The sequence below is a fragment of the Callithrix jacchus genome, chromosome 11 (genome assembly GCF_049354715.1).
Source record: "Callithrix jacchus isolate 240 chromosome 11, calJac240_pri, whole genome shotgun sequence".
NCBI lineage: Eukaryota > Metazoa > Chordata > Mammalia > Primates > Cebidae > Callithrix > Callithrix jacchus.
Window position 1 is genome coordinate 97,778,450 of NC_133512.1, and position 14,697 is coordinate 97,793,146.

Consider the following 14,697-nt stretch of genomic DNA (forward strand, 5'->3'; position numbering starts at 1 on the left):
CAACAGAAACTGCAGCGCTGCTAAGAATTCAGCAAAGGCAGCTCCCAGCCGGTGCATGCCCAGAAGTGGCCTTTAGGACTTCTAACAGGTGCTTCCTCACTTCCCTTCCCTTCCCGAAAACCCACAACCCAGGTAACTCGGAGCCCGACAGACCCACGCTGCTTCTCAGGGGAGTGAATGCTTTTCCCCAGCTTGCAAAACATGTGAAATGCTAGACTTCGATGCTTTCAAATGTTTCACAGAATCAAATCCCTTTTGTGAAAGATCAGTGTCCAAAATCCCTGGTCTCTACTTCATAAGAAAATCAAACATGGAGAAAGAATTTTTTTTTTTTATTTAAGACCTTTATTAACAGGTGCTTGCAGTTTGTTGACTTTTTTGAAAAAATCAAGTTGTAAACTTTTATTACAAATTAAAAATGAAGTTCTTAAAAATCTCAACTTGACCAGATATGAAACAATTTAAAAACCTTTAAAGGCATATTGAGAAAAACCAGGCTTTTTTAAAAAACACGTTTGTTATTACCAAAAAGAGACATCTTTAGGTAAAAATAATAAAAACCCCATGCTGCATAGATAATGCAGATAGTTCTATTTATCTGGTCAACAGGCAAAAGCAAGCACTTAAGGTCTTCAGCTCCAATCTTTTGTTCATTTCTTATTGCTGGAATTTCTTATTTCTTCTTGTTGGATGACTAAAGCGGATGATGGTAGAGACGGTAAGCTGGCATTTACTCAGCCCCGCCCTGCTCAGCCTCTGGAGCGGAAGAATTTTCAGCTGGTGGATCGGCTGCTTTTGTCTCTTTGCCATCTTGTGGTTTAGGGTTTTCTGGGCGTCTGCGTCGGTAATTGAAGTTGCGGCGGTACCGATGTTGAGGTGGCTGCTGACCTTGGGTCTCATCTCCTTGATTTTCTTTATCCTCTTCATTGCCGTCCTCTCTAGGCTGTCTTTGGCGAGGAGGGTCCCTGCGGAATCATGGTCTATATCCCCGATACATATTCTGCCTCACTGGTCTACCTTGTTCTCCTGCACCCTGGTTGTCAGCACCCTCCATCACTTCTCCCTGCACAGGAGGGTTGGAATATTGTGGTTGACGCCCATAGGGTCTCCGCATGTAGTAAGGTGGGAACCTTCACCTGCGGTAGGGCCGGCGTTGTTGGGCCTGGCCTTCAGGAGCACTCTCTGATCCCTCGTTCTTTTCCCCACTCTCACTATTCTGGTAATTTTGCTGGTAATTGCGTGGAGGACCCCTACGACGTGGATAGCGTCTATAATGGTTACGGTCTGCTGCATATTTACTGCCTTGAACTGGAGCCACCAGGACCTGTAACACTTGCTGCCTCCGCACCCTTTTCTCCTTCAGCAACATCAAACTCCACAGTGTCTCCATCTCCTACACTGCGAAAGTACTTCCTGGGGTTATTCTTCTTTATGGCAGTCTGGTGTACAAATACATCTTCCTTGGTGTCATTCCTGTTGATGAAACCATATCCGTTCCTTACATTGAACCATTTTACTGTTCCCAAAACCTTCGTTGCGATGACCTTCTTTTTTTTTTTTTTTTTTTTTTTAATTTTTTATTGGATTATAGGTTTTGGGGTACATGAGCAGAGCATGCAAGACAGTTGCGTAGGTACACACATGGCAGTGTGCTTTGCTTTTCTTCTCCCCTTCACCCACATTTGGCATTTCTCCCCAGGCTATCCTTCATGTCCCCGCCGGCAGGCGCCGCCGATGTGAGGCCCCCAGGCCCTTAGTGCTGGGCTTGGTGTCGCGGCGCTGAGGGTGGGGGTGGCTGGGGGGGGCGGCGGGCGGCTGCTGGGTCTCGGCCTCACTGCCCATGGTTGCGGTGATGGTGACTGGGGCCGGCTGCGGCAGCTACGGCTCCTCCCGGAATGTGATGGTAACTAGGCCAGCGGCGGCGGTGGGGCTGCTCAGGGCTCTCTGGGGTCCGCTCTCTGCTCCCGCTACCGATCGAACTACAAGAAAGAATTTTTTTAAAAATGTTCGCTGAAGTAAAAATGACCATCTTACCCATTTTTACGTGTATAGCCTGCAGTATAAAGAACATTCACAGTGTTGTGTGCCAGATCTGTGGGACTTTTCATCCTGCAGAACCCAAATTCTGTCCACATTCCACCCAAAATCACCCCCCCACCCCCACCAAACCCCAGCCTGGGTAACCACCTTCCGGGTCACCACCTGTCTACGTTATGTTTCTATTATTTTGTTGTTGTTGTTTGGGACGAAGTCTTGCTCTTTCGCCCAGGCTAGAGTGCAGTGGTGGGATCTCAGCTCACTGCAACCTCTGCCTCCCAGGTTCAAGCGATTCTCCTGCCTCAGCCTCCGGAGTAGCTGGGATTACAGGCATGTGCCCCCACACTGGGCTAATTTTTGTTTTTTTTAGTAGGTTTGCCATGTTGGCCAGGCTGGTCTTGAACTCCTGACGTCAAGTGATCCACCCACCTTGGTATCCCAAAGTGCTGGGATTACAGGTGTGAGCCACCGCACCTGGCCTATTTCTATGATTTTTGGCAACTTCAGATACTCATGTGAGTGAAGTCCCACAGTGTCTGCCCTTCTGAGACTGAGCAGGATGCCCTTGAGTTTCATCCACGTGAGTGTGGGACCCTGGTCTGCACAGGAAGCAGAGGCTGGGGCCCACATCGGTTTTCCAAATGTCTGAGGTGCTGAGCTTTCCTAAGGGACCCCACAGAAGGAGGAGCAGTGGGGGTGGCTGAAGTGGGGGGGGCATGCCTCAGATATAAAGTCTCTACAGTAGTCAAAACCACAGGCTTTGGGGTGCTGCTCTCAGCCTATCATGTCCCAAGGGATCCACCTCCCCCTGGACTGGTCTTCTTGCACCGACCTTGCCGGCTGCTCTGTCTCGTTACAAGCCTGAAGGAAACCCTGGCTATGCTGGGATGGGCCAAGAAGAAGTCTGGGGACACACAGGACACATCTTGGTGGGGAAAACTGACCAAGCCCCTCTCATGCCTCACCCCACCTGACTCCTCATTGCAAGAGAATCTATTTTGGAAGAACCCTCACCCTTCCTTTGCAGTAGGTCAACGCACATAAAAGCAACTCATTAAAATGATAAGACAAAACCCTCAGCCAGGTAGTGCAGGTCATCCCCGCTGGCATACTGACAGAGGCAGAGGCTCAGCCAGAAACTGTTTTCCCAAAATAGTTCCCCTCATTCTTAAATGAAACATTAAGCCAAAAAGGCTCCCACAGAAATGGAATATTAAGCATCCTGGGGTTGCTCTGAGTAAAACCGAAGCTACAGATAACTCCTCAAAGATGTAGCAAGTCAAGTATTTGCTGAGCTGACCATTTTGCAAAATGATCTTTCAGCAAATCAGCTCTTAGAGAATTGACTTCTGTGCAGAAGGAAGGCTGGCGGGTTCTGCTTTGGCACCCATCTGAGGAAGGACGGGGACTCCCTGCCCCCTAGTGGCTTTGCGGCTAATGACAAGTGCAGCAAAACGCTCGCCAGCGGGCTCAGAGCCCTCCTCACTCAGCAGGCAGGTGTAAAAGTAGGGAGAAGGACTGGACTTCCAGAAATCAAAGAAGCCAGGAAGACACAAGTTATGCACGCAAGGAGAAATCGACCAGGACCAAGCGCCATATTGGATGCAGAGAGCACAGAGATTAGCAAGGTGAATCCCTGGCTCGAGGGGCCCTAAGGCAGTCTGAGGGTGGGGAGAGGACTAGGCTGTGGTCACAAAACAAGGTAATGTGCCATGATAGAGATGCATCCTGGCCGCCATGCTAGTGAAGACGAGGTGATGTAAACACTGTAAGATGGAAAAACAACCAAATGGGGAAATAAATTTATCAACAAATCCATAAACCCACCATTTCCTGTGGCAGGTACTGCAGTGGAGAAGATTGCAAGGTGCAGAGGAGGGAAGGCTGCGTGGGAAAGGGAATGCCTAAGTCTTGAAGGGCTGCACACATTTCCCAGGCTGGAGTGCAATGGCACGATCTTGGCTCATGCCTGTAATCCCAGCACATTGGGAGGCGGAGGCAGGCGAATCAACTGAGGTCTGGAGTTTGTGATCAGCCTGGCCAACTGGTGAAACCCCATCTCTACTAAAAATACAACAGATTAGCTGGGTGTGGTGGCGGGCACCTGTAGTCCCAGCTACTTGGGAGGCTGAGGCAGAATTGCTTGAACTGGGAGGCAGAGGCCCCAGTGAGCTGAGATTGCGCCACTGCACTCCAGCCTGGGCGACGAGAGTGAGACTCTGTCTCAAAAAAAAAAAAAGAAAAGAAAAGAAAGAAACAATAAAAGAATTTTTTTAAATGAATCCACAGTTGCTAACACAACTGTTTCAGTTGCCACATCGAAGGGAGTGCTAGTCACAGCAGAGACGTCTTTGTTATTTTGGAAAATATTATTATATGTTGTTTCATTTCAAAGACGGAAAATGTGTGTGTTTACTACAGCTTTGGCAGACGATAGCAAAGTGTCTTGTGACTAAATTTGCATATTTTGACAATTTTTTGATGGAATTACGTGTCTTGTTCAAGTGCAATCCATGTCTGTTATATTTATTAAGAAATAATATACTTATTTTAAAACTTTTAACTTCCCCTGTAATCCCAGCACTTTGGGAGGTGGATCACTTGAGGTCAGGAGTTCAAGACCAGTCTGGCCAACATGGGAAAACTCTGTCTCTACTAAAAATACAAAAATTAGCCAGGCATGGTGGTATGTGCCTATAATCCCAGCTACTCGGGAAACTGACACAGGAGAATCGCTTGAACCTGGGAGACAGAGGTTGCAGTGAGCCGAGATCACACACTGCACTCCAGCCTGGGCAACAAGAGCAAAACTCCATCTCAAAAATAATAATGATAAAAATAATAATATTTTTGAGACCCCCATCTCAAAAATAATAATAAAATAGGCCAAGCGTGGTGGCTCACACCTGTAATCCCAGCACTTTGGGAGGCCAAGGCGGGTGGATCACTTGAGGTCGGGAGTTCAAGACCAGCCTGACCAACATGGAGAAATCCCATCTCTACTAAAAATACAAAATTAGCTGGGCATGGTGGTGCATGCCTGTAATCCCAGCTACTTGGGAGGCTGAGGCAGGAGAATTGCTTGAACCTGGGAGGCAGAGGTTGTGGTAAGCCAAGATCGTGTCATTGCACTCTAGCCTGGGCAACAAGAGCAAAACTCCATCTCAAAAATAATAATAAAATAAAACTTTAACTTGAAAAAGGGACACCTTTTTCTGATTCTCATAAAGGTAGTGGTCACCCAGGCTGCCTGGATGTGCAGCAGCCTGGCATCACAGCACTTGCTAGTGGCCTTCATGGAGAGAGGGCTGAGAGGCCAGTGTTCTAGAGATGAGCACGTCAGCCTGGGGATGCTGGGCTTGAGGCTTCTAGAGACAGAGCAGGCAGAGACAGCCAAAGGTCGTGATTGATTCCTGTTTTCCAAGGATTCTTCATGCCAATGCTTCCGCTGAGAATAACTAAAAATAAAGAGAGTAAAAATATTTCTAAATCTTCTCAACTTCACCCAAGGCCCAATGAGATGATAAAGAATGAGCAGGCCAATGCACGAACCTGAGAAGTAAGCATAGACAATGGCTCTTCCTGAGGACACTGGACCGTCCCAGAAAATGAGAGGCATCAAAGCAAAAACTGCACCAGACAACGTTAAACAGGCAAGGAGGACCTTATTCCAGGCTACTGTAGCAGGGGAGAGAGGCCCAAACTCAGCCTGAACTCCACTCCACTGAAACATAAAGTGGGAGGATCTTCAAGGGCCGATGCCGATGCTAGAAAGTCCTGGAGGAAGTTAGCGGGAGGCTGACCAGCAGGACGAGCTCAGCACAGTGAGTTCTTCCTGGGTTTGCCAGTGTGCTCTGTGGTCAAGCCAGCTGTGTTTGCTAATTGGTGCCAGAGGGGCTCTATGTCCCTCCATCTTTACATTTCATAGGTCCTTGAGAAAGACAGTCATGGGTTATAAAACTGACAGGAGGCTTTCTGAAAGACTTGCATCCCAAGCAGACAAAGAAAGAATGGGCAAGTACAAGATTTCTAAAGTAAATACTCCAAGAAAAAGGAGGTCAGAGGCCTAGAGTCAGGGAAAAGCCTGTCTAAAGCTTAGCCAGATCAGAACGCGAGGGCCAACGTGGTCAGAGTCTAACAGGAGACACATTCATCCTCCCCTGAAAAGCTGAGCTTCTAAAGGGCTGCACTCTCAGGTGACATCGAAATACCAGTGGAACAGCCACCTGAAACCACAGCTCTGTTTGGATCCTCTGGGTGGCTCTGGGAACGCCAAGTCTTGAAATTGGTTTAAGATCATCCTGGACAAAAACCCACCATAGAGAAAGTTGGAAGTAAATTCAGAAATTCAAAAATCTTCATCGTGGGTCTCAAATTACACATATCGATAATTTGTAGGCTGGACGCAGTAGCTCATGCCTGTAATCCCAGCACCCTGAGAGGCCAAGACGGGAGGATTGCTTGAGCCCAGGAATTCAGGGCCAGCCTGGGCCACATAATGAGGCCCTGTCTCTACAAAAAAAAAAAAATTAAAAATTACCCTTGCCTGTAGGGTCCCTCCCTACAGGGTCTGGTGACCCCCTCTCTGCTTGTGTGGAGATGAGAAATTGTAGAAATAAATGACACAAGATACAAAGATAGAGAAAAGAGAGTTTAAGGCCGGCGGCCCACTGCCAACCAAAGCATGGAGTCTGGCAGTGGCCCTGAGTGCCTGGATGTTCTGACTTTTATTAAGTACAAACCTGGGAGCTGGATAGGTAGGGTGAGGCCTTGGTGGTTAGTGATAGGGTCAAGTACATCACGTGTCATATAGGTAGGGGCCAAGACTTTCAGGTAAGAAGCATAATGCATCAGCACTTTTCCATACTTGTTAACAAAGAGCAAAGACATTAAGATTTGTATTACTTTTACTGATTATTTTTTCTTTTCTTTTCTTTTTTTTTTTTTTTTGAGACAGAGTTTCGCTCTTGTTACCCAGGCTGGATTGGAGTGCAATGGTGCAATCTCGGCTCACCGCAACCTCCGCCTCCTAAGTTCAGGCAATACTCCTGCCTCAGCCTCCTGAGTAGCTGGGATTACAGGCACGTGCTACCATGCCCAGCTAATTTTTTATATTTTTAGTAGAGATGGGGTTTCACCATGTTGACCAGGATGGTCTCGATCTCTTGACCTCGTGATTCACCCGCTTCAGCCTCCCAAAGTGCTGGGATTACAAGCGTGAGCCACTGCGCCTGCCCACTGATTATCTTTTCTAAGAAAAAATGAAACAGGTGCAGAGCAGAACATGAGAGTGGACATGGAACATGACCACTGAAGCACAGCATTACATAGAGACAGTTAAGCCCCCGGATGTCTGCGGGGCCTCCTGACAGCCATCAGTCCTACAGCAAGAGCTCAGAGGAGTGAAGTTTTCTCCTAACTCCCCCAGGGAAGGAGAAGTCTCAGCTGTCTTGGATGTCTCCTTCCATAGCTGGCTAAACAGCGGGTGCCTTCCCAGCACTGGGGCTGCCGCACAGCCAAGGCACCCTCTAGCAGCCCTTACATGGGTGTGACAGAGGGCTTAAAGCATCTTGCCTTAGGGTCATTTTTTTCACAGTGTCACCCCAGGTTCACACTTCCCACCTGAGATGCATTAGTAAAAGAATTAGGATCAGGGGAATGGATTCAAGATGGTCAATTAGGAGCAGCTCAGGTTTGCAGCTCCCAGCAAAAGCACAGAGGGTGAGTGGACACCACATTTACAGAAAGATTTTTATTGCCCACAGACCAGGAGATTCCCAGGTGGAGGAGCCCCCACAGGTCACCAGCATGGCTGTTTGGCTGGCACGGCTGTTTTGGCCAGCCTGGCTGTTTTGGCTGGTGCCCCGGCATGGTAGGTCTCTGTACAAAAAACACAGGTCCATTTTTGCTGGCAATTGGAGCTCCTAGGAGGCAGAGTCGCCTATTCAACTGATAAAATAGGGGACTGAAACAGGGAGCCAGGCTAGGAGATTCCCAGACAAAAAAAGCACCACAAATCTCAGCGTGGCTATTTCAGCTGGCGCAGTGGGTCACCACACAGGAAATCACACAGATCCCGATGCCTTCTCAACAGGTGACTGGAACACCTGGGAGACAGAGTTGACCATTCAACTAAAAAACAAAAAAGGGAGTCTAAGGCTGGGAGCCAGGTGATCAGGCTCGGCTGGTCCCACCCCCACAAAAAAATAGCAATCTGAAACGCTCTGGATTGAGAGTTTTACAGCAAGCACAGCTGAACCCAGGATAGTCTACCTCTGTGGGGGAGAGGCATCCACCATTACCAAGGCAGTCCACCACTATGGAGAAGCCATTGCTGAGGCAGCCTGCCATTGCCAAGGCAGCCCACCATTACAGAGAGAGTCCACCATTACAGAAGTGGGCTGCCATTGCCAAGGCAGTTCTAACTACATCCATATAACCAGGACTGCAGGGAAGTTCACACGGCAGCTCAGCAAAGCCTCTGCAGGCAGACAGTGACTAGGCTGCCTCCTCGCTGGGCAGGGCAGCCCTGAAAAAAGGCAGCAGCATGACAGAAACTTATAAATAAAGCAATAACTCCCCAGGACAGAGCACCTGTGGGGAGAAAAGGCATTTATGAGTTCTGCTGCAGCACATTTAAATGTACCTACCCAGCTGTTCTGAATAAACAATGGAGCTCACAGCTCAGCACCTGAGCTCCTATAAAGGCCAGAATGTCTCCTCAAGCAGCTCCCTGACCCCCATATATCCAAAGAGTCACCTCATAAAGGAGAGCTTAGACTGATATGGGGCAGGATACCTTCTGAAACGAAGATAGCAGAAGAAACTGGCAGCAACCCTTACTGTTCTGCAGCTGCTGCAGGTGATCCCTAGGCAAGCAGGGCCTGGAGTGGCCTCAGCAGTCCTACAGCAGAGGGTCCTGAATATTAGAAGGAAAACTAAAAAACAGAAAGAAATAACTTCATCATCAACAAAGTGGACATCCACTCAGAGACACAATCTGAAAGCCAACAACTACAAAGATGACAGTTGGATAAATCCACTAAGATGGGAAGAAACCAGTACAAAAAGGATGAAAACACCTGAAACCAGAACACTCTCCTCCTGCAAGGGATCACAACTCCTCACCAGCAAGGAAACAAGGCTGGATGGAGAATAAGTGGCACAAATTGACAGAAACAGGCTTCAGAAGGTGGGTAATAAGAAACTTCACTGAGCTAAAAGAACATGTTCTACTTTTACACTGCTGGTGGGAGTGTAAATTAGTTCAACCATTGTGGAAGACAGTGTGGCGATTCCTCAAGGACTTAGAAATAGAAATTCCATTTGACCCAGCAATCCCATTACTGGGTATATATCCAAAGGACTGTAAATCGTTCTACTATAAGGACACATGCACACGAATATTCATTGCAGCACTTTTTACAATAGCAAAGACCTGGAACCAACCCAAATGCCCATCAATGATAGACTGGTCTGGGAAAATGTGGCACATATACACCATGGAATATTATGCAGCAATCAAAAACTATGACTTCCTGTCCTTTGTAGGGACATGGATGAATCTGGAGAACATCACTCTCAGCAAACTGACACAAGAACAAAAAATGAAATACCGCATGTTCTCACTCATAGGCGGGTGATGAACAATGAGAACACATGGACACAGGGAGGGGAGCACTACACACTGGGGTCTATTGGGTGGAATAGGGAAGGGACAGCGGGGGGCGGAGTTGGGGAGGGATAGCATGGGGAGAAATGCCAGATGTGGGTAAAGGGGAGGAAGGCAGCAAATCACACTGCCACATGTGTACCTATGCAACTATCTTGCATGTTCTGCACATGTACCCCAAAACCTAAAATGCAATTTAAAAATGTAAAAAAAAAGACACTAGGCTGTGGAAATCAAGACAACAAATAACCCTTCAATCTAAAAAAAGAAAGAACATGTTCTAACCCAATGCAAAGAAACTAAGAATGTTGAAAAAAGATTTAATGAAATGCTAATGAGAATAAACAACTTTGAGAAAAATAAAAGTGAATTGATGGAGCTGAAAAACCCAACACGAGAACTTCACGAAGCATACACAATTTTCAACAGCTGAATCAACCAAGCAGAAGAAAGGATCTCAGAGGTCGAAGATCAATTCAATGAAATAAAATGAGAAGGCAAGATTAGAGAAAAAAGGGTAAAAAGGAATGATCAAAGTCTCCAAGAAATGTGGGACTATGTGAAAAGACCTAATCTATGCTTGATAGGTGTACCTGAATGTGAGGAAGAGAATGAATCCAAGCTGGAAAACACTCTTCAGGACTTTATCCAGGAAAACTTCCCCAACCTAGCAAGGCAGGCCAATATTCAAGTCCAGGAAATACAGAGAACACCATAAAGATATTCCTCAAGAAGAGCAACCACAAGGCACATAATCATCAGATTCAGCAGGGTTGAAATGAAGGAGAAAATGCTAAGGGCAGCCAGAGAGAAAGGTCAGGTCACCCACAAAGGGAAGCCCATCAGACTCACAGCAGATCTCTCAGCAGAAACCTTACAACCAGAAGAGAGTGGGGGCCAATATTCAACATACTTAAAGAAAAGAACTTTCAACCCAGAATTTTATATCCAGCCAAACTAAGCTTAATAAGCAAAGGAGAAATAAGAACTAAGAATAAATCTTAGTTCTTATTTCTAAGTAGGTAAAGGTAAAATCCTTTACCTACAAGCAAGTACTCAGCGATTTCATCACCACCAGGCCCGCTTTACAAGAGCTCCTGAAAGAGGCACTACACATAGAAAGGAACAACCAGTACCAGCCATTCCAAAAACATACCAAATGTTAAAGAGCCTCAACAAAATGAAGAATCTGCATCAACTAACAGGCAAAACAGCCAGCTAGCATCAAAATGGCAGTATCAAATTCACACAGAACAATATTAACCCTAAATGTAAATGGGCTAAATGCACCAATCAAAAGACACAGACTGGCAAATTAGATAAGAAGCCAAAACCCATCGGTGTGCTGTATCCAGGAAACCCATCTCACATGCAGGGATACACACAGGCTCAAAATAAAGGGATGGAGGAAGATTTACCAAGCAAATGGAGAGCAAAAAAAAAAAGCAGGAGTTGCAATTCTTGTCTCTGATAAAATAGACTTTAAACCAACAAAGATCAAAAGAGACAAAGGAGGACATTACATAATGGTAAAAGGATCAATGCAACAAGAAGAGCTAACGATCCTAAATATAAATGCACCCAATACAGGAGCACCCAGATACATAAGGCAAGTTCTTAGTGACTTACAAAGAGACTTAGACTCCCACACAATAACAGTGAGAGTCTTTAACACCCCATTGTCAATATTAGACAGATTAACAAAACAGAAAATTAACAAGGTTATCCAGGACTTGAACTCAAGCCTGGACCAAGCAAACCTAATAGACATTTACAGAACTCTCCACCCCAAATCCACAGAATATACATTCTTCTCAGCACTACATCACACTTACTCTAAAATTGGGCACATAATTGGAAGTAAATCACACTTCAGCAAATGCAAAAGAATGGAAATCATAACAAACAGTCTCCCAGACCACAGTGCAATCAAGTTAGAACTCAGAATTCAGAAACTAAATCAGAACCACACAGCTTCATGGAAACTGAACAACTGGCTCTTGAATGTTGACTGGGTAAACAGTAAAATAAAGGCAGAAATAAAGATGTTCTTTGAAACCAATGAGAACAAAGACACAACGTACCCGAATCTCTGGTACACATTTAAAGCAGCATCTAGAGGAAAATATACAGCAATAAGTTCCCACATAAGAAGCAAGGAAAGATCTAAAATTGACACCCTACCATTAAAATTGAAAGAGCTAGAGGAGTGAGATCAAAAACACTCAAAAGCTAGCAGAAGACAAGAAATAACTAAGACCAGAGCAGAACTAGAAGAGACAGAGATACAAAAAACCCTTCAAAAAAATCAATAAATCCAGGAGGTGGTTTTTCAAAAAGATTAACAAAATAGACAGACCCCTAGCCATATTAATAAAAAAGAAAAGAGAGAATTATAAAATAGATGCAATAAAAAATGATAGAGGGGATATCACCACAGATTCCACAGAAATACAAACCATCATCAGAGATTATTACGAACAACTCTTTGCACATAAACTACCATCAGAGATTACTAAAAACAACACTATGCACATAAATCAATATGCTTGGAAGAAATGGATAAATTCCTGGACACTTGCAGCCTCCCAAGCCTAAACCAGGAAGAAGTTGAAACCCTGAATAGACCAATAACAATGGCAGAAGTTGAGGCAGCAATTAATAGCCTACCAATGAAAATAGCCCATGTCCAGATGGGTTCACAGCTGAATTCTACCAGACACACAAAGAGGAGCTGGTACCATTCCCTCTGAAACTATTCCAAACAATCCAAAAGGAGGGAATCCTTCCCATATCATTTTATGAGACCAAAATCATCCTGATACCAAAACCCGGCAGAAACTCAGCAAGGAAAGAAAACTTTAGGCCAATATCAATGATGAACATAGATGCAAAAATCTTCAATAAAATACTGGCAAACCAATTGCAACAGCACATCAAAAAGCTTATCCACCATGATCAAGTAGGCTTCATCCTGGGGATGAAAGTCTGGTTCAACATATGCAAGTCTATAAATGTAATTCACCACATAAACAGAACCAAAAATAAAAACCACATGATTATTTCAATTGACACAAAAGAAGGCTTTTGACAAAATTCAACAGCCTTTATGCTAAAAACCCTCAATAAACTAGATATTGATGGAATGTATTTCAAAATAATAAAAGCTATTTATGACAAATCAACAGTCAATATCATACTGAATGGGTAAAAACTGGAAGCATTCCCTTTGAAATCTGGCACTAGACAAGGATGCCCTCTCTCACCACTCCTATTCAATATAGTACTGGAAGTTCTAGCCAGAGCAATTAGGCAAGAAAAAGAAATAAACAGTATTGAATAGGAAAGGAGGAAGTCAAATTGTCTCTATTTGCAGACGACATGATTGTATATCTAGAAGACCCCATTGTCTCAGCCCAAAATCTCCTGAAACTTCAGCAAAGTCTCATGATACAAAATCAATGTGCAAAAATCACAAGCATTCCTATACACCAATAACAGACTGAAAGAGAGCCAAATCAAGAACGAACTGCCATTCACAATTGCTACAAAGAGAATAAAATACCTAGGAATACAACTAACAAGGAATGTAAAGGACCTTTTCAAGGAGAACTACAAACCACTGCTCAACGAAATCAGAGAGGAGACAAACAGATGGAGAAACATTCCATGCTTATGGTTAGGAAGAATCAATATTGTGAAAATGGCCATACTGCCCAACACTATCCCCATCAAGCTACCAATGACCTTCTTCACAGAACTGGAAAAAAAACACCTTAAACCTCATATGGAACCAACAGAGAGCCCACATAGCCAAGTCAATCTAAGCAAAAAGAACAAAGCTGGAGGCATTATACTACCAGACTTCAAACTATACTACAAGGCTACAGTAATCAAAACAGCATGGTACTGGTACCAAAACAGAGATACAGACCAATGGAACAGAACAGAGGCCTCAGAGGCAACACCACACATCTAGAACCATCTGATCGTCAACAAACCTGACAAAAACAAGCAATGGGGAAAGGATTCCCTGTTTGATAAATGGTGTTGGGAAAACTGGCTAGCCATGTGCAGAAAGCAGAAATTGGACCCCTTCCTGACACCTTACACTAAAATTAAGTCCAGATGGATTAAAGACTTAAACATAAGACCTAACACCATAAAAATCCCCTAGAAGAAAATCTAGGCAAAACCATTCAGGACATAGGTGTAGGCAAGGACTTCATGAACAAAACACCAAAAGCATTGACAACAAAAGCCGAAATAGACAAATGGGACCTAATCAAACTCCATGGTTTCTGCACGTCAAAAGAAACAGTCACTAGAGTGAATCAGCAACCAACAGAATGGGAAAAAAATGTTGCAATCTATTCAACTGACAAAAGGCTGATATCCAGAATCTACAAAAAACTAAAACAGATTTACAAGAAAAAAACAAACAAGCCCATTCGAAAGTAGGCAAAGGATATGAACAGACACTTTTCAAAAGCCTGTAATCCCAGCACTTTGGGAGGCCGAGGCGGGTGGATCATGAGGTCAAAAGATCAAGACCATCCTGGTCAACATGGTGAAACCCTGTCTCTACTAAAAATACAAAAAATTAGCTGGGCATGGTGGCGTGTGCCTGTAATCCCAGCTACTCAGGAGGCTGAGGCAGGAGAATTGCTTGAGCCCAGGAGGCGGAGGTTGCCGTGAGCCGAGACCACGCCATTGCACTCCAGCCTGGGAAGCAAGAGCGAAACTCCGTCTAAAAAAAAAAAAAACACATACTTGAGACCAACAAACCTATAAAAAAATGCTCATCATCACTGGTCATTAGAGAAATGCAAATCAAAACTACATTGAGATACCATCTCACACCAGTTAGAATGGCGATCATTAAAAAAATCTGGAGACAACAGATACTGGAGAAGATGTGGAGAAATAGGAACACTTTGACACTCTTGGTGGAAGTGTAAATTAGTTCAACTATTGTGGAAGAGAGT

General features: G+C 44.8%; 1 pseudogene; it reads right to left on the reverse strand.

Moving 5' to 3' along the window:
- Positions 1 to 535: 535 nt before the first annotated feature.
- LOC100387995 (Y-box-binding protein 1 pseudogene) lies at positions 536 to 1,842 on the reverse strand (annotated as a pseudogene).
- Between the last annotated feature and the right edge of the window lie 12,855 nt (positions 1,843 to 14,697).